This window comes from Lygodium microphyllum, chromosome 26, assembly GCF_053477565.2.
Source record: "Lygodium microphyllum isolate KBCC chromosome 26, Lygodium_microphyllum_v1.1.10, whole genome shotgun sequence".
Lineage (NCBI taxonomy): Eukaryota > Viridiplantae > Streptophyta > Polypodiopsida > Schizaeales > Lygodiaceae > Lygodium > Lygodium microphyllum.
The window spans coordinates 122,618,229-122,638,518 of record NC_141160.1 but is presented as its reverse complement, the minus strand read 5'-3'; the positions used below and the strand labels follow the sequence as shown (position 1 = coordinate 122,638,518).

The following is a 20,290-nucleotide window of genomic DNA, read 5'->3' as shown; positions in this document are numbered from 1 at the left end:
ACCAATAAGACTATATCCTAGATAGGTTATAAGGGAATCTTCTAAGGTAGCATAGATATAAGCCATAACACAAGCGTCAATGACATAAGCAATGATAACTTGGATTGCTGCGCTCTCTCATGGACCATTTAACCATTTCCAAAGCATCAATCTCAAATGCATGAAGCATAGCATTAAATTCGAGCAAAATATAAAGCGTAAGATACAAGTAACTTATGGACACAATTGTAGAGCACATAGAAACAACATTGCAAATGACAACAGCCAGGAGGAAAAATGCATCGCTTTGCGATTCCTATTCATTGAAAAGAAAAGTTAAAAAGCGACCTAGATGACGCCAACCGTTGCGTCTCTCTCTCCTTAATTTTAGTCTGAAAAACCGACGCGTACGTCGTCCAATTACTAAGGTTGATCGTTTCTCTCTCTTTCTTCTATCACTGGCGTATGTCATGGACGGGCCTCTCTTTCTTTGGGCAGGCAGATCCGAAAAGCTTTGCAACAGAGATATTTATGCCTTTTGATCGAGCTGGTTGCCGATCAGCTTTGCTATCCTATTATCTTGCGACTGCAACAACTTGCAGAAAGCTTCGGCGGCGTCAAAGCTTCACAAATCAGAGATCATGACCGATCCACAAAGACGTTTACAACTAGTGACGCCAGGAGAGAGAGAGAGACATATATATATATATTTTTGGCAGTCGACTGGTACCCATATGGACCGTGTGAAGCTTACATGACATTCCATTATTTTATAGTACAATTCCAGACAGTTGCGACACGGGTAGTCTACTTCTTGAAGGTACCGAATAGGCACAAAAAGGAATGCCGAACCAGCGAATAACAGCTAGTTGATCAATGTCCTGTGCCAAATATTTTCGTCAGACAAGTAGTAACCGTCCAGTATATCGGCCTCTTTGCACTTCACTGATCAAAAGCAAAGTGTACTTGTGGATATGAGTTTTGCAGTTTGAGCAGCCCAATGGCAAACTCCGCCAAAGCGTCACCCATGTATGCAAACATCATCTGTTGGATGGGGTAGCGGAACATGCGAGCGGCCCTACCTGTCAGGACGAGCTGGTTGGTGGGATATTGTAGCAGGTTTGCTACAGCATCAGTGGCAGAAGCGGACACGTGGTGGAGCTGGAGTATGATGCTTGAGAGGGGTCTTAATGCACGCCGCCGTCCATTCATGTAAGTGGCATGCTCGCGAAGAAGAGATCCCATCATCCCATGGGGAGGGTTGTCAGGCCGTGGACGAGGTCGTGGCACGTTCCCGTCTAAGAAGAGAGTGCTTATGCAGGGGAATTCGTTGTCGCGGAGGCATTGGAAGAGGTGGGTAAGGATAGAGGCGGATGCATGGGAGCAGCGGATGTGGAGGCGCAATGACTTGAGGTTGGAGGTGAGGCCGAGGAGGCAGTTGGTAAAGGCGGGCAAGGTACATTCTGGGAAGAGGCGTAGTTTATCTGGAAGATCTTCGTCGAGGAGTGTAAGGTTGACAAGCCCCGGGAGAAGGGCCGTAGGGCACAGCTCAGAGCCACCATTTGATCGAGTTGCGGCAGCGCCAATAATGGGTATGCCTAGGGGCATCACTGACAGCTCTTGGAGAAGCGGACAATCCGAGAGGAGCTCCAGCCGCAGTACGTAACGCACGCTTATACACTTTAATCTTGGCACGTTTTGCACCTTCACAACCTCTGGTAGTAGTGTATTGCCGATCACGAAATGCGCACATTCCTCGCTACCCACCTCCATCTGGACTCGGTACCGCACCTTCAATGTCTCCAGGCTAGGCATTCCCTGGATGATGAAGCCGGCTCCGAACAGCCCGCAGTCTGTCAAATTGAGCTGCTTCAAATCCCTCGCAATCAAGCCTTGCTCTGCAGGAGCTTTCGATTCACAAAATATGTCGACCAGCTTCGCATTGACCAAGGTCAGATCCTCCAGGTTCCGTGAACGCAGCGCATCATACTTCGGCATTAATACCTCTCCTGAGAGCGTAGCACCTGAACCTTCCACGAGCAGTCTAGTGGACTCGTGCCGCAGCAGCAGCTGGGCAAGATTCCAGACTGCACCCTCCAACCCGTGCTAATACAGTCGCCGAGTCTGATGCCCTGAAAGGCTGGTGGGATGTCCGATTAACCTCGCCGGTCGGATGGTCAATTCATAGCTGCCGCTAAAGTATAGCGTCTCGGCCATCAAGAGCGTGCTCGTCCTCCTGAACGCCTTGCTTACGCTGCCGAATGCGGCCTTAATGCGTTGTGCTTCACCCAAGACTGCTACAAGCTGCTCATCCACAGCACACTGATAACCACATCGTCCTCGCTGGAGAAGGCGCCGATTCTCCTCACCACATCTGATGAACACAGCGACGTCGCTCGGTTCAAGATCGTCGCAAGCAGTTCATCATCTGGCAGCACCGCGGCGTCGTTGGTCATAGCAGTTCGCCTCCCTCCACGACTCGCCATATTGGATACTCGTCCTGCGGCAATTGTAAATTGTGGGTTAATGAGCACAGCTAGTGTTCAATTGAACAGATCTTGGATCACAGCTCACTAATTCTGACGTTATGGTATGGAATCGCAGACAATATATAAATGTCGGACCCCCAATCCCTCCTCTCTTTCTAACCTTTTCTTAGTGCACCAACACTACTAGGAACCGTGATGTACCTAATGCAAGAAGGGGCGCCAGGGTTCTATTGGAAATGCCACTAATACCCCCCTAAGGGATGCTGGTAGGACATTGTGGATGTTAAATGGAACCTTGGCATCCAAACCTACCTAGCCTAAACTCTAACACGGTATTAGAGCACTAGCCCTCCCGTACGGATCAAAGAAAATAGGTAAAAGTATGCTACGCATAGTCATTATTTATGCACATCATGATCTATGTTTTTATACACATTTTAAGGCATTATGATTCTATTACATGCTAACGTTTGTTTCCATTCACTAGATCTTAAATATTTCTACTTCACTATATTAAGAAGAGGAATACAAAACTAGGGAGTTCACTGACACTTTGATTTAAGGATTTAGTTCATAGTGGGCAATTTTGGAGTAGAGAGGCAATTAGCTCAAGACATATAGTTAATGGGGGGACTTTTTAGCGGCTTTTTATGGTTTAGAGGATATTTGTGATTTGATTGTATATATATTGAAATGGTATGAGAGCACGCCAATACCATAGAGGCAGGGGAGCCATGACACACACACACACACACACACACACAAATATATATATATAGTGAATATACATACGTGTGTGTGTGTGTGTGTGTGTGTGTGTGTGTGTGTGTGTGAATCACAATGCATGCTTTTCTTTATGGTTCATCAATTTTCATATACTCCTTTTTGTAGTCTGACTAGGGTCACTTTCTAGGTGGCCTAAGTTGAAGCATGGGCTCATGTTATGGGGATGAGTACCTAGGCTAGGCCTAGGTATACACTATGCAAGTGTAAGCATAGGCTAGGTGAGATGTTGGTCTAGTTGTAGGTGTAGGATAGGCTAGCCTAGACCATAGACTAAGCATAAGCAAGGCTCGGCTAGATATAGGGATAGATGTAGTCATATGATAAGCTATATGAATAGGCTATGTTTGAAATACTATCGTAACCTAGTATATTAGGGCCTAGGTATATTGTACATAACCTAGCATGTGCATAGGCTATTGTGTGCCTTTTCTACATGTATATCTAGCCCACATGTGCATCTTGCTTAGCCTTACCAAGCTTGGCCTAGCCACACTAACTTAGGTCTACCCTAACCCACTCTATTTCTACATTATACTATATCTACATGTGGAATAGTCTAGGCTTAACCACATCTATGCCTAGCTTTTTCTTATCAACAAATGTAGAGATCCACGCAAGGGTACATTCAATGTAGGCTATGCAAGGTATAGGGGTATATTGTTGTATGTTCTATCTCGTATGTTGTTTGCCATTAATCTTGAAGCTAATCTTGATGTGATAACTTCTTATAGATTCTCCTACTTGCATTATTATAGAAATTTATGTGGCTATAAACATCTCACAATTCTATGTCTTTTTCTGATGTGCCCCATCCAAAAGAAAATGTTTGAGGTTAATATGAGAAGTTTCAACCACCTTAGTCATAGGAAGCCATAGAGTCTTCAAGGATAGGCCCTTTTACCACATGGAGTGTATTAAAATAATTCTATCTCATCCTAATTCACATGCCCCATTTGACTCTACTGTCTCTCACTTAGCCCCTATTTGGCCAAATTTTCCCTTTTCCCCTACATAAATACTTCCCATCTACATGCAGACTTTGCCTTGACAATTCCAATAGTTGCAAATGTCATAGGAGTGAGAGGGTGGAAAGGATAGAGGTTTCCTAGGAGGATGTTTTGAAGATGAAGATTTGTATTCCACCTCACTATCACTACATAAAGATGGTACAATAAAGTGGTCGCTCGCTAATGTGGGTGGAATATTAGAGGACACCAATGTAAAACTTCATGAAAGATTATGTATTCTAGTTAAGATTTTGACTTTGAAATGTATGATCTCCACAAACTTAAATATTCAAGAAACCTTATTATCACCATAAGTTGCAATAAATAGTAAATTTTGTATGTATTTTGTTGTTAAAAAATAAACACAAATGTTCTCAAGGGGATTCTAATGGAGGTCAAATATAGAATGTACTTTTACACATAGTAATGCAACTTTATGATCCATGCTAGAAAAATTTTAATATATAACTTAGCTAGTTTGCATGTCCTCTTCCAAACTAGAGGAAAATGTAGTAGATTGCACCTATGCAATATCCACTAGCACTACATGCTATATGTAAGAGGAAATGAGACTCTCTCTCTCTCTCTCTCTCTCTCTCTCTCTCTCTCTCTCTCACACACACACACACACACACACACACACACACACACACACATCCCCCTTGATGATTTATGAAGCATGGAAGGAATGTGAATGATAGATCTCATAAAAGATAAAATAATAACGAAGAGCATTAAATGGTAGAAGGCATCTTCACTTCTTTGTTCGACCCTCCACCTTGACATTGTGTATCCAACCTCCATCATAGCTCCCTTGAACATTCATGTATAAGAAATAAAACACACAAAATTTATAGTGATGAATAACATGTCGCAAATACACATGAAATTGCCTCAAAGCCCTCACAAGTGGAATTTGTGTCAAGAAAAGCTTCAAAGCTAGTCCACTAGTATATGCATTGGTATGTGTTGGAAAACTCTTGGATACCTATGTTGCTAAATATCAAAGGATGTTTTGACACAAATTTTGACATTTTTAGGGACTAAGTTCGACACATATTGCATAGACATAGGTGCAAAAATTTTTAGAAGAGATTTGGTGCTTTGGGGCCAAATCTTTGGTAGCCATGATTACTATCCTATCAAACATGGACCAATGTTTGATTGAAAATGAATCTTAAAACCTTTTTTTTTTAAATTTACCCCTTAAAAGAAGAAAATATATAACAATGATAATAAAACAATATATATAAGCCAAAATTACATTCGACTCCACAAAATACATATTGTGGCTTATATATATTGTTTTGAGTTCGCATGTACACATGTTTATATACGTCAACTTGTGATACTAAGCCCATGTTGATTTAACATCTCTCATCCTCCCTTTCAATATATCTCTTCCTATGTGTGTGTGTCACTCTCTTTATCTATCTCCCTCCGATTGTCTCCCTCTCTTTGCCTCACTCTCTCTCTCTCTCCCTCTCTTGCCACCCTCTCCTCTCTCTCTCTTCTCTATCTAGCCTTCCTCTCTTCCATCTCTCTCTCTCTCTCTCTCTCTCTCTCTCTCTCTCTCTCTCTCTCTCTCTCTCTCTCTCTCTCTACACCTGCTACCCTCTCCTCTCCCTACTTTCTCTATCTTTTTACACTTCTCCTTATCTTCTCTCTTTACCCTTTCTCTATCTTCCACGTCTCCTCTCTCTCTCTCTCTACTTATCCTCTCTTCCATTTTTCCTCTTTTCCTCTCTCCCTCTCCCTCTCTTTCCCTATCTCTCTCTACCCTTCCTCTACATTTCACCTCTCTCTCTCTCTCTCTCTCTCTCTCTCTCTCTCTCTACTCTTCCCCTATCTTTCATCCCTCTCTCTACACCCTCCTCCTCTCTTCTCTTGCTACCCTTCCTTTCTTCTCTCTCTCTGTCTCTGTCTCTGTCGCTCTCTCTCTCTCTCTCTCTCTCTTAGACCAAGAATTTTAAAATTTTTAAATGAACTATAACTTTTTTTTTCAAACCATCCAAATTTTCCATTAGTATGTCACTCATCCCTATTAAAGATTATATAAATGCATGCTATATAATCTTAATAAAGAAAGTCTCTAGTCTCTAAAATGAAAAATGGGTAACTTGGGTGCATGGTAAGAAATGTTAAAGTAGTGGATTATGAGATGTGTGTATCAATAAAAATTGTTATTACTGTAAGTTTTAGTGTATTCAAATCAACTTTTGTGGAGGAATATGTTGTTGCCACAACAGAAGATGAGGCAAAAAAATATTACAATTTTTGGCATATGCGTGAGAGAAATCAACATATAGACCTCCATACATGCAATGATATTTTTTCATTAAAATTTTGATAGACACACTAATGCCAATACCACTACAATTTAAATACTCTTTAATGGAAATTGTTAGGCATATCTTGATGCTAGAAAAAATTACCTCCATTGAAAGTTCCGTGAAGTTAACCTAGAAACTTCAAGTTCTTGATATTCCTCTATTTGCTATTTTGTACCTAAATAGAACTTAGAAACTTCAAGTTCCAAATTATTTATGGTATTGACAAATCTATTTGATAACCAGAAAATATGTGCAAATAAAGGCACCAAAATGTGCTCAACATGGAAACATCCTTTGCAAATTGACACTTTGCTTTTGTACTCTCTTGTAAAAAAATCAAATATGAAGCAGTGTAAAATGTGTAGTACAAAAGGCTCACATTAAAAAAATGTTGAAAGGAAAAGGGAAGGTCAAACACCTTTTGTCTCATTCCAAAAATTGAAGGGTCTTTAGACCTTAGCCAAGAAGTATGCATTTCAATTCTTATAATATCAAGAAAGGAAAAGGAGGAGATTTGTCGAGTGATCTGAGGAGGTGGGAGGTTGAGGTGGTTACACCCTCTCTCTTCCTTTATCTTCTCCTCTCATGCCTCATTTCTCGCTCTCCCATTTTGGCACAACTCTCATCTTTCTCATTCTTGTTTCTTTCTCTCTTGTGCTCCTTTGCAAGATCTCATAGAGAGTGAGGAAGAGGAAGAGGGTGAGGATGGAAGAATTTCCTTATTTCTTGTGTGCCTCTCTCTTGTGTGTTTGGAGAGCATGGATTCTTGGTGAGAAGGAGAGTTTTCTTGCAGGTTTTCATGGCCAGCAAGTGTGCTTGCAGCCTCTCTTGGCCGGTTTGTGGTTCTCATGGTGTCGTGGCAGGGTGCTCTTCATTTGGTGCACTGGCCAGAAAAAGAGGTGGCTATGGAGCTTGCAAGGAAGAGGGGTTTTGAAGCCATGGCCATGACAAGGTTTGAGGATTTCAAGCTCATGCTTCATCATTTTCATGATAGAGAATCAACGACTATCTCAAGAGTGCAAGGCAAAGCAGATCTGATAAGAAGATAAAGAAGACAAAGTTCTAGAGATCTTGTGGTGCTTTCCAAGGAATTATTTGGTCAATGAATCTACAAATGAAAGGGAATGCCTGTGCTTAACATCAGGAAAGGATTGAAGCTATGCTTTTAGAGATGGTGGGAAGATCAAGAACTAATGCTCGACACAATTACACTTGACAAGTTGCAGAAGAAGATGGTAAATGCATCAAGCTGCTTATTCCGAAGTTGCTGCTGCTACTCTGACAACCTGTAATATTTCCGCGTACTGCGTACCGTAAATATTAAACTTTCCGCACGCCATGTAAACCCTGTGCAAGGGTAGTCCCTACTTCGTAATTATTGGTAACCTCATCCACACCATGCACGCTAAAAAATGAGGCCTCCACGTCGAGAATTAAAGGCCGGGGTTGAAGACCGTAAAAGCCGCGAGGAAACAACCGCTTGGGAAGGGCAATTGGATAAATTCAAGGCAAATTTTTTTAATTATTATCCCTTCCCCCAGCCGATGCATGGCTGGAGGAGAGGGAGTGTGGGGGGGGAATGGCTAAGAGGAGTGAAGTCGGACTGCATGAGGGGGAGTCCTCCACGTGTGTGGAGGCCCTCTTCCCCACCCCTCCCAAGACCTATATAAACACCCCCTAGCTAGGGAGTGCTGAGGAGGTGCCGGACGTGAAGGGAGGAGGCCGGGCTGTGAGAAGGGGGAGGTCGCCGTGAAGCGCCACGCTGCCGCCAGTCCGCCAGTCCGCCAGTCCGACATCGCTGCCGCCCAGACCGCCAAGCCATCTCAGGCCGCCGCCGCCACGCTGGATCACGACCCCCGCCCTCGACGTTGCTGCAGGGGGTCCAGAAGCTTCTTAGAAGCTTCTAAGAGGAGGGGGCTTCCTTAACCCCCCTTCCCACCACATTTCCCAAAGGCCCATTCATACCCCTCCCCGGGACTTTGAATAGGGGAAGGTGAAGCCCGTAAGGACCCCCACTAGACCCATCGAAAAAGGCTTTTCGCAAAAAGACTTTAAAGCCCTTTTTCCGCAAGCGCCATCCCGCAAAGGAATCTTCCGCATACGAGGAAAAAGGCAAAAGTCGGAAGGCCGCATTCCGAGGCAAGTCAATTCGTAGACCACAAAGGCAAATCAGAAGCCGAATCTACGCCTACGATGGCCCCAAAAAGATCACAAGGTGCGACCACGGGAGGTTCATCTCCGAGTATACAAGTGGATATCTCCCCGAGCCCTCAAGTCCAGGTTCTTTCGAGTTATTTTCGCATAAAGAAATGATTAGGCGCGCTTAGTTCATAAAGGGAATTGCATTTTTACGCTTAATTTTAATGCATGTGGAAATTGGAAAAAAATACATTTGATAAAGTATCTCTTGAAACATTAGGCAAGATTGAAATATGTCATGAATTTGAAACGAGTTATCCACCTTAGAAGACTAGTTGCATGTAGTTTTTTTTTTTGGTACATTATCAAAGTAATGAGCCTAAACTTAGGGCAAAGAAATGGAATTTATAAGTGCATTCTCTTTCGTCCTAGACATGGTAGGAATAAGTGTGTGCCGCATGTTAGGTAACATCCTCCTCGTAACGATTTCATGAGGAAAGGTTAACACCCATAATATATTATCCGAAAAGAAATAATAGAGTACGAAAATGATCTTATGGACCTGCAAATAGCATGTAAAATGGAATGAGTTAACACTAGCTTTAGTTTGGTATAAACTTCGTTAACTACATTATAGCTAGGAGAATGTTGCGTATTGCATAGTCATCATGCGAAAACGTCATTCATCAGAAGCCGCATTTAGGAAAGGTTGCATGGTTCGTCAAAGCATAAGATTCGAAAGTATAGACTACAAGGTTGTAGGCATGATTAATAGGTCTTAGGAAAAGTTAGTATCCAGATTATCATGCATTTTTTCTACACCAAGGAAAGATAAAATTATCGTGAACCATGTGATGCGTAGAAGCAATAAATCGCATGTTTACGCGTATTGGTGTAGTTGTAACTATTATTCTCCATTAGATTTAGTTTATTAACTTTAGAAGGTTCATCCTTGTCGCAGTACAAGTATATTGAGTTGTCTAAGTAACCTAAAACACAAGGGATTCATATGGGCATGACTCAGTCGATATGATAGGTATCCCAAGTGCCAAGTGCAATAAGAATTCGACCTAGTTTTACACTTGTTGCCAAGTCTAAACCCGCAAACCCAAAGATCTTACACACGTTCACGAAATGTCGAATCAATTGGATGTTCATGCATAAAATGATCTAAGGTTTTATCCTAAGGATCATTCGTTCTAATGATGAAACTCCGACGGAGTTGCAAATTTCTAGGACCATGGGCCAATATAATTAGGAATGGGTTGGAGGATACCCTAAACCCTGCTACTCGGCTAGAGGTAATTCCGTGGCCGGAGGACGCCATTCAATGGATGGAATGATCTCGTGGAATGATGCAACACATGTGCAAAAAGATTGCAACATTGTATAGACTTGAGATTTGTCCACAAGAGAGTTTTGTCATCTCTCGAAATGAGGTTGGCAAGTTATTGAAAGAATTTAATTTACAAGAGGATGAGTAATCATCCTATTACCCACTTTTCTTGGGAAATAATTGCCAAGGAAAAGGAAAGTTAGGTATTTGCAAATGACCAGACAATAAACTAAAGCGACATGGTCGCTGGAACCTACCACAACAAAACCTAAAGTATTGGTAGGGTATGACCCTAACCCAAGAATGATAGGAATCTTGCCAAGTTGCAATTGATTCCGGATCGAATGTGGGTTGCATTCGGAGAAAAGGAGTCACTCCTTAACAGTTTGCCAGCTAAACGATCACTGGAAAATGATTGTGCTTGTAACAGTTTAGAAAGCACTGTTTGCATTGTTTGCTCAATGAACTAAAGGATGAGAATATATCTAAATACTTCAAGTTGAAGGCCTGAAGGGAGAGGCAGCTTCAGTTACCCCCGACTGCCTGCCTGACCCTAACCAAGGGGGTTGTTAGCCGCGCCGGGAATGTGGACCGAACCCGCCGCGAGAGGTCTCTCCGTTGAGTTCTACTTGGAGCAGGAGGACGCTTGGGTGCCAGGGGGGCTCTGGCCGTAAATCCCTCGCCTTTCGGGTCCTGCACAAGAGGCTAACGTGACTCGGGATTGGATCTCGAGGCCCGCATACTAGTCTACGGGCGGAAACTTGGATTAGTGATCCCTGGTGGATTACTGGATAGCCTTCAGGCGGATTATGAATACGCCTACGGGCGGGAACTCCTTGTATTTCAAAGATAAAAGGATAAAATGATAATAAAGAAGTTGTTTGGCATTGTTTTCTTTATGTCATGTGATAAGATTACGTGAAGGAATCGGTGCATAACAGGGTTAATCAAAGAAGCTGTTTGTATATGTCAAACTAATGTGGTAGGTAATTACATAACTAAAACAAACCGAGGAAAGTGCGGAGGATGAACCATGGGTCCGTCCTATGGATGGGTGGTCCCGGTTAGCCGGGAACTTTTCTCAAAATCTTCGACGGACAGAGGATGATCGTCATCTCCGAAACAAGTAACGAGAACGATGACTTAGAATTAACTATTACCCGATTCACGCTGTTTTAGGGGAACGGAATGGGACTATGCCTTATGGCAGAGAGGTCAAGCCTTGCATCCCTCTCGTTTCCCATTCTCCTTGAACCAAGTGTAGCGTGAATCTGCTTCGGACCTGGCGTTTCTGCGTAAAGTAGTTCGCTCGGGTCTGACGCTAGTTGTTGCTAGCTAACGACCAAACAGGAAAACCCAAATTCAGGTCGATCCTAAGTGGGAACGGCCAGGATACTTCCACTACGTGGCAGACGCGGGAAGACCTAGATCGCAAGTCCCGTAACATTCCATGGGAGTGCCGGGCGGAGCCTTCTAGACATCCTTCCCGATGGACTGTTAAGACGTGTCCGGGATGATTCTAGTGGACACGTTACACAACCGGGTGGCATCCTCTACTATCGTTAGTATCTTTTCTCCACCAATCTCACCTCCTTCCATGTCCATCACTTAGTGCGTCATGTAATAGTTTTGCTGTGAACCTTCATGCCTGCTACCATTCCCTCAATGATGCCCAAACACGCAGCATTGTGTGCCAATAGCCAGGCCTTGTAGGACCGCAACATCCAACAAAGAAATAGAATGATCAACAAAGTTGCATCTGCCAGTCGTGGACTAGATGAAGGTTAGCAGCATGGAAAGCATGACTGGAGCCCATTTTCTACCACAACGTCCACGACAATGTCACTATCATGCAACGACGGTAGCAATATGACATCGGAAAGTAATAACTAGGAGTTTATGCCCCATCTATGGCTAGTTCCGCTATCTCAAGTCAGAGTGAACCAGCAACGGTATGTCCAGCTAGTGCAACACAGTGTAACCAGTGTATGGTTGCCTGCCTGTGAGTTGGCTTACCGCCATATGCAATCCATAATTATCAGCAATGATCCAACCCATCGAACGGCTCCCACGACCAATGATCTAGATTGGACCCCTTGCCGGAATTTTCCTCTCTCTGAGGAGACTCTTGTTGTGCAGCAAGGATATGGTAGACAGATGTTTTCTTTCTTTCATTAGTGTCTGCCGACAAGCTCATCCTCTTCTTTCCTTATCTGATCAACATGATTATCTAATTAATCTTTAATTTCTTTGCCACACAATAATTCTAAGATTTAAAACCTTTGACCAAAATAACCCTCCCTAAAATCCATTTACATCCAGCTTCTTTACAATTCTCTTCTTTTCTGTTCCCGAGATTACATTCCTTCAATACACACCAGACTTTTCTTTTTTTTTCTCTCTAAAAGCTTTTATGAATAAAATCTACCTTTTTTTTTTTACTTTTTCTAGTCGTTATCTTTCATTCTATGTTGAGTGTGATGCCCATCTTCATATGCAAATTTGTTGAAAAACTCTATCTTTTGTGGTCTATGTCATTTGATTTGGTGTGCTTGTAACCTAGGCTTTGCGACCCAGTTGTGTCTTTCTTTTTGTGTGTTATTTCCCTTCCCTATCCAATGGCAATACAAAGAAAATGAAGACCAAAGATGAAGATGAAGATTTTTTCAAGTGTTGATTGTGGTTCTTCTTCGAATTTATTCGCAGGGACACTTCACACTTAAGCATGGGAGGAATGATAACTAGGAAATATGTGCAAATAAAGGCACCAAAATGTGCTCAACATGGAAACATCCTTTGCAAAATGACACTTTTGCTTTTGTACTCTCTTGTAAAAAAATCAAATATGAAGCAATGTAAAATGTGTAGTCCAAAAGGCTCACATTAAAAAAATGTTGAAAGGTAAAGGAAAGCTCAAACACCTTTTGTCTCATTCCAAAAATTGAAGGGTCTTTAGACCTTAGCCAAGATGTATGCATTTCAATTTTTATAATATCAAGAAAGGAAAAGGAAGAGGTTTTTTGGGTGATTTGAGGAGGTGGAGGTTGAGATGGTTACACCCTGTCTCTTCCTTTATCTTGTCTTCTCACTCCTTATTTCTCCCTCTCCCATTTTGGCACAACTCTCATCTTTCTCATTCTTGCTTCTTTCTCTCTTGTGCTCCTTTGCAAGATCTCATGGAGAGTGAGGAAGAGGAAGAGGGTCAGGATGGAAGAATTTTCTAATTTCTTGTGTGCCTCTCTCTTGTGTGTTTGGAGAGCATGGATTCTTGGTTTGAAGGAGAGTTTTCTTGCAGGTTTTCATGGCCAGCAAGTGTGCTTGTAGCCTCTCTTGGCCGGTTTGTGGTTCTCATGGTGTCATGGCAGGGTGCTCTTCATTTGGTGCACTGGCCGGGAAAAGAGGTGGCTATGAAGCTTGCAAGGAAGAGGGGTATTGAAGCCATGGCCATAACAAGGTTTGAGGATTTCAAGCTCATGCTTCATCATTTTCATGATAGAGAATCAATGACTATCTCAAGAGTGCAAGGCAAAGCAGATATGATAAGAAGATAAAGAAGACAAAGTTCTAGAGATCTTGTGGTGCTTTCAAAGGAATTATTTGGTCAATGAATCTGCAAATGAAAGGGAATGCTTGTGCTCAACATGAGGAAAGGATTGAAGTTATGCTTGTAGAGATGGTGGTAAGATCAAGAACCAATGCTCGATACGATTACACTTGAGGAGTTGCAGAAGATGGTAAATGCATCAAGCTACTTATTCCCAAGTTGTTGTTGCTACTTTGATAGTTGGGTGGCATCTCTCTACTACCGCTAGTATCTTTCCTCCACCAATCTCACATGCTTCCCTACCCATCACTTAGTGCGTCATGTAGCAGTTTTGTTGTAGAATCTCCATGCCTGCTACCATTCCCTCAATGATGCCCAAACACGTAGCATTGTGTGCCAACAATCGGGCCTTGCAGGACCGCAACATCCAGCAAAGGAATGGCACAATCAACAAAGCTGCATCTGCTAGTCATGGACCAGACGAAGGTTAGCAGCATGGAAAGTACAACTATAGCCCAGTTTCCACCACAATGTCCATGATAATGTTACTATCCTGCAGCGATGGTAGCAATACGACATTGAAAAGTAATAACCAAGAGTTTATGCCCCATCTACGACTAGTTCCGCTATCTCAAGTAAGAGTGAACCAGCAAAGGTATGTCCAACCAGTGCAACCTAGTGTAACTAGTGTATGGCCGCCTGCCTGTGAGCTGGCTTACCACCATGTGTAGCCCATAATTATCAGCAACGATCTAGCCCATCGGACGGCTCCCATGACCAAGGATCTAGATTGGACCCCTTGCCTTGATTCCACGGGCTACAAATTTTCTCTCCTTCATCTATTGCTGCAGTAATGGGCAGGCTCTTCCTCTCCACTTGTGACCCTACGGAATTTTCCTCTCTCTGAGGAGACTGTTGTTGTGCAGCAAGGATATGGCAGATAGATTTTTTCTTTCTTTCATCAGTGTCTACCGACAAGCTCATCCTCTTCTTTCCTTATCTGTTCATTATGATTATCTGATTAATCTTTAATTTCTTTGCCACACAATAATGCTAAGATTTAAAACCTTTGACCAAAATAACCCTCCCTAAAATCCATTTACATGCAGCTTCTTTACAATTCTCTTCTTTTCTGTTCCCGAGATTACATTCCTTCAATACACACCAGATTTTTCTTTTTTGTTTTCTCTAAAAGCTTTTATGAATAAAATCTACTTTTTTTTTTCCTTTTTCTAGTGGTTATCTTTCATTCTATGTTGAGTGTGATGCCCATCCTCGTATGCAAATTTGTTGGAAAACTCTATCTTTTGTGGTCTATGTCATTTGATTTGGTGTGCTTGTAACCTAGGCTTTAAGACCTAGTTGTGTCTTTCTTTTTATGTGTTATTTCCCTTCCCTATCCAATTGCAATATAAAGAAAATGAAGATGAAGATTTGTTCAAGTGTTGATTGTGGTTCTTCTTCGAATTTGTTCACAGGGACGCTTCACACTTAAGCATGGGAGGAATGATAACTAGGAAATATGTGCAAATAAAGGCACCAAAATGTGCTCAACATGGAAACATCCTTTGCAAATTGACACTTTGCTTTTGTACTCTCTTGTAAAAAAATCAAATATGAAGCAATGTAAAATGTGTAGTCCAAAAGGCTCACATTAAAAAAATGTTGAAAGGAAAAGGAAAGCTCAAACACCTTTTATCTCATTCCGAAAATTGAAGGGTCTTTAGACCTTAGCCAAGATGTATGCATTTCAATTTTTATAATATCAAGAAAGGAAAAGGAAGAGGTTTGTTGGGTGATTTGAGGAGGTGGAGGTTGAGGTGGTTACACCCTCTCTCTTCCTTTATCTTGTCCTCTCACTCCTCATTTCTCCCTCTCCCATTTTGGCACAACTGTCATCTTTCTCATTCTTGTTTCTTTCTCTCTTGTGCTCCTTTGCAAGATCTCATGGAGAGTGAGGAAGAGGAAGAGGGTGAAGATGGAAGAATTTCCTAATTTCTTGTGTGCCTCTCTCTTGTGTGTTTGGAGAGCATGGATTATTGGTAAGAAGGAGTTATTTCTTGCAGGTTTTCATGGCCAACAAGTGTGCTTGCAACCTCTCTTGGCGGGTTCATGGTTCTCATGGTGCCGTTGTAGGATGCTCTTCACTATTTTTGGATGAGTGCCACTTGGCCAATCTTATCTATCTTTAGTATATTATTTGAGCCAAGGAGATTGTTAGAAAAAACGAGGCTCTACTAATAGGCTTATAATAACTAGCCTTAGAGAAGAGATCATTTGGGACATCACAGCTTATGTAAGAGCAAGAATGTAATCATCAATGATGTCATGTTGCAACTTATTATATAGCCTTACATAAGAGGCACTAAGACTTCATTTTTACAAGTTGAACAACTAAACGTTGATAAATCTAGTTTCCCCTAGCTTGAGCATGCATTGCTAGTCATGACTAACTATCGTTCACCATATAGTATTCAATGTTCATGTTCAACTCAATGTAATGGGGCTCCATATTTTCAACATAAATGTCAATTCCTTAAGGATAAATAGTTCACAAGGATTTGACGGTCTTCATTCACAATTGTTTATCCAAGTTGTTCTAACCCTATTTTTCCCTATATGTGCATAAACATATGTTTGTCATTTGAAGTGTAGGAATTTCTAGGTTAGGACTTGGGCCCATCTTGGGTTACATTGGTTACATTTTTTAAATATCCCAAAACTCTAGAGAGTCCTAGATTGTTTTTCCAAAGTTTACTATGGGAGATGTGCCTATAGCTAGGTTTTTTGTTGTTTATCGTATGTGAGTGCCTCCATTTTTTCATGGAAGTGAGTTTTTATCTCATGCTCCTATTCATCTTCTCGACATAGACAATTTTAGTTTTTATAGCATTCCATATTGTAACATTTTCGATTCCTAAAACACACATTCTTTATATAAATCTTCTCTTAGGAGGCCAAAAGGATAAAATTTAGGAATAAATGGTAATTTTCTTAATTATTCCCCTTTTTCCCTAGCCGACTATCGGGCTAGAGGAGAGGGGAATAGCAAGAGTGAATAAGCTCCTTGCTGGAGCTTGCAGGGGGGTGAATGCCATGCAAAATGGCACATGGAGGGAGGGAGGTACCTCACCCTCTCCCATATAAACCCCCTTTCGGGAAGGGGAGCATTGATGGTGGTCGTGTGAAGAGGAGAAAGAAAGGCGGTAATTATCGTCACGCTGCCAGGCGAAGGGAGAGAGGGGCTGAGTAGGGACGTTGCTGCTCTATCGCACCGTGAGGGAGGAGTGCCGCTGAAGCTGTCAGCTCGCCCTGCCGCCAATCATCCGCCAGCTGCTGCGAGAAACGCCGCCAGTAGAATTGCCTGCCAACACGCCGACAGATATCGCCTCCTTTGTCCCCCATGTGGAGTGGACAGAATCTTCTCAGAAGCTTCTAAAAGACCTTTGGGAAGCCCCCCTTCTTGTGGGCTTCCTTGAAGGGCCTTTATGTGGGTTTAATAAGTGCCCCCCCCCCCGGAATCCAAAGCCCCCTTGTTGTGGTTCTTATACCCCCTGCCCCCGGGATTTTTCCATCCATTCCCTTGCAAATTCCACCTATCCCCCTTTTAGTGAGGTTTTCACACAAGTCCTCGAATCCCTTCTCGTGTGTTTTCCCTCCCCTAGCGGGGTTTAAGGCCTTTCATAGCCTTCCCCTAAGGCTATTTAACCCGGGTTCCTTTTAAATCGTCCCCACACAAATAGCCATTTTCGCAATTCCCGTGGATTTTTCCCCCCTCACACGTTATCTTAAAAGCCCTTCCTAGGGACATTTATAAACCCTTTCCAAAGGGTTCTTTATAACTCAGATTTCCAAGCTACCTTTTCCCCCTTTTGCATACCACAAAGCTATTTTCTTTTCCCCCTTTTCCGTGTAGACAATTTGCACCCCCGGAGCTTCTACGAAAGGAAGGAAAATTTCATAAGTTCCATTTCTAAGGTTCGATTCTGAAGGATGGTGGAATCACAAAGGGAGTTTCATGTGCAAAGGAGACGGCCAAAGTTGGTAGCAAGTGGAGCTCATGTCTCAGTCAACCAAATCTTACCATCTTTACCCCAATATACCACATTCTTCCTCCTTGCATCCTGAAAAGAGTCACAATCCCTGCAATGCTGATGGTCCGTACTATCGCACCAAATACATCTCCGATCTCTCCTAGGTGCACTAGGAGCACTTCTAGGTGCAGTAGGAGCACTAGAAGAAGTAGTAGGCGCAGTCGAAGCAAACTGCTCCTTCAACATTCCCACCAACTCCGCTTTGACTGACTCCAGTGTCAAATCTGTTATGCCTTTGATTATGTCATCAAGAGAGGTAGGCACCGATGGAGCGGATGGTTTTGGAGCAGAAGGTGTAGGCATCGGTCGTGGAACAGGAGGAATAGGTGGAGTGGAAACAGTAGGCACTGGCATAGGCCAAGAAACTGACTGAGGAGGAAAAGAAATAACAGGGATAGAAGCAGACATAGGAGCTGATGATGGTGTAGGTGTCATGGAACCATTCTGTAGGCGAGTCTTCCATATCCTCCTCTTGGTCAAAGTCGAGACTGCATCCTGAGCATCCTGCCAATCAGTTTTAAGACCCATAGGCTTCCTGCGATCCTCAAGAAGCTCACCCAACTCTTCCTGAAGAACAGGATCTGCAGCTTGCAAGAAAAGCTTAACTTTTTCAACATCCAATGCTCTTTGTTCAATAACATCAAGCTGACTATACCTCTCCTCAAATTCTCGAATCAACTCTGAAGTAGCTAGACCTTTGTTTGGCATGTAGACCCACTCTTGGAATGACCGCCGAGTAGCCATACTAAAGTCCTCAAGGAAGTATTCTTCTTTCAAGGCCTTCTTAAAATCTTGCCAATGTGTATTTTGAATAAAAAGATCAGTCACTTTTGCCCTCAAAGCGGGTGTGACAAGACGAAGGAAGTACTTACTCATAAGTCCAGCAGGAACTCCAAAAAACCCCATCTTGATCTCATATGTCTTCAAATATGCTGAAACATTACGCCCGTCAAATAGCTTCTTCTCATTCTCAACTGCTTCAATAGCCTTAGTCGCGTTGTTTGCATTCTCCTGCTCCGAATAGAGTTGCCTTTGCTGAGACAACTGCTGTTGATGCAATTGTTGTTGCTGCTGCATATACAATTGTGTTTGCTGATTTTGGAGCTGCATATACATGGACATATTCTACAAAATCTGCTTTAGATCCTCTGTTGAAGTACTTGACGCAGCAGTCATTGATGGAGCTGAAGTAGACGTAGCTGGAGTTGTAGAAGAAGTTGAAATAGAGGCTGAAGTATCTCCCATCCTGAAATTTCTGCGACGCTTTCACGTCGGGTTCACCAAAGATGTCGCAGGGTTTTGAAAGCCAAGTTGCGACCACAGAAGTCCTTGTTTAATTTCAGGATAGAAGATCAAACAAGCAAGAACAGGCTATTCAGGATAGTATGTCCATTCAGTTCACATTTGACAAGGACAGAATTTGCAGTCCTTATAACTCTTTGATTCCATAATGCATTTTCTGTAAACCAGGTCCTTTATCATTAAGCTTTCCCTGTTTCTTTATAGATTATACAACATTTGACCCTAGCCATCAATCTTTAATATCAACATGTTTCTGTAACAGCAACAGCTCAGTAGTCTTTTGTTTGTAGTAAAGAAAAAAAAATTCCATATGCATCATCAGTTTCATACAGGACATAATCTGAATGACCTTTGCTTAGAAGTTATCATTCATATAGAAAAAAGTGGGGAGAAGAGGGGAGGTAACAGTGGATGAATGTTTGGTATCGAGAAAGGCAAAAGAAGCAGATGACATTCTCTGATCTGTAAGGGATACTAGTAAATATCGAGCACAGGGCACATCTCTGCTGAAGACATTTCACTTATATCTGCCAAGAGGGAATTGCAAAAAGTACTGGTATATTTAAGCATAGGAGATTCTTCAGAAGAGAATCAATAGGCTTTCCACAGGTCATTCCAATTATATCACATAGATTTTATTCTATTCATCAGTTTTCCACAGGACAGGCATTGCTAGTAGCAGTGACTGACTGTTCTTTCTCGAACTCCAAGCAGTTGAAATGGTTGAATTATCTTCTTCGTAACACAGATATGCCTCGACAAGGATTCCAAGGTTTTATCATAGCGTGTTGAATAGCAAATTGTTTGTCATAACATAAACAAAATGGAAAAAGATGAAGGTCTTGATGTTCAAGATCGCGAGGCGTATCTTAATCAGCGTGTCCCATGTCCTTGCTCTCAATGTAAGTTGGCAATTAGACGAAAACGTCGTGAGAGCGGAATTTAGGTGACGGGAAGTGCTTAAAAATAGCTAAAAATCATGAATATCAAGGGAAAAATATTCAATGTAAAAGGCGGCGGCTCGACCTAGGACGATTTTAAGCGCCAAAGTGCTTTAAAGGCGCCCGAGCGACACTTGTTGATTTTTCATAATTTTTCAGACAGTCGTGCGGGTTGACACGAGCTACTGGCCAATGTGGGATGCTAAGCCGGACGCCCAGGATTTTTCAGAGCTCGATTCGGAGTCCGGATGGGGAAATGGCCAAGGAAACGGTCAAGATATGAAAAGATGGACACTTGGGAGGCCAAATTTGAGCATGCCTTTTGAGTTTGGACCCCCCC

The 20,290-nt window shown here is 42.4% G+C and overlaps 1 long non-coding RNA gene across 1 annotated transcript; it reads left to right on the top strand.

Moving 5' to 3' along the window:
- The first annotated feature begins 454 nt into the window (after positions 1-454).
- Positions 455-4,567, top strand: LOC148013761 (uncharacterized). The gene is made up of 3 exons (XR_015688847.1): positions 455-799; positions 967-2,569; positions 2,656-4,567. It is a non-coding gene; the product is annotated as an uncharacterized LOC148013761 (long non-coding RNA).
- The last annotated feature ends 15,723 nt before the right edge of the window (positions 4,568-20,290 follow it).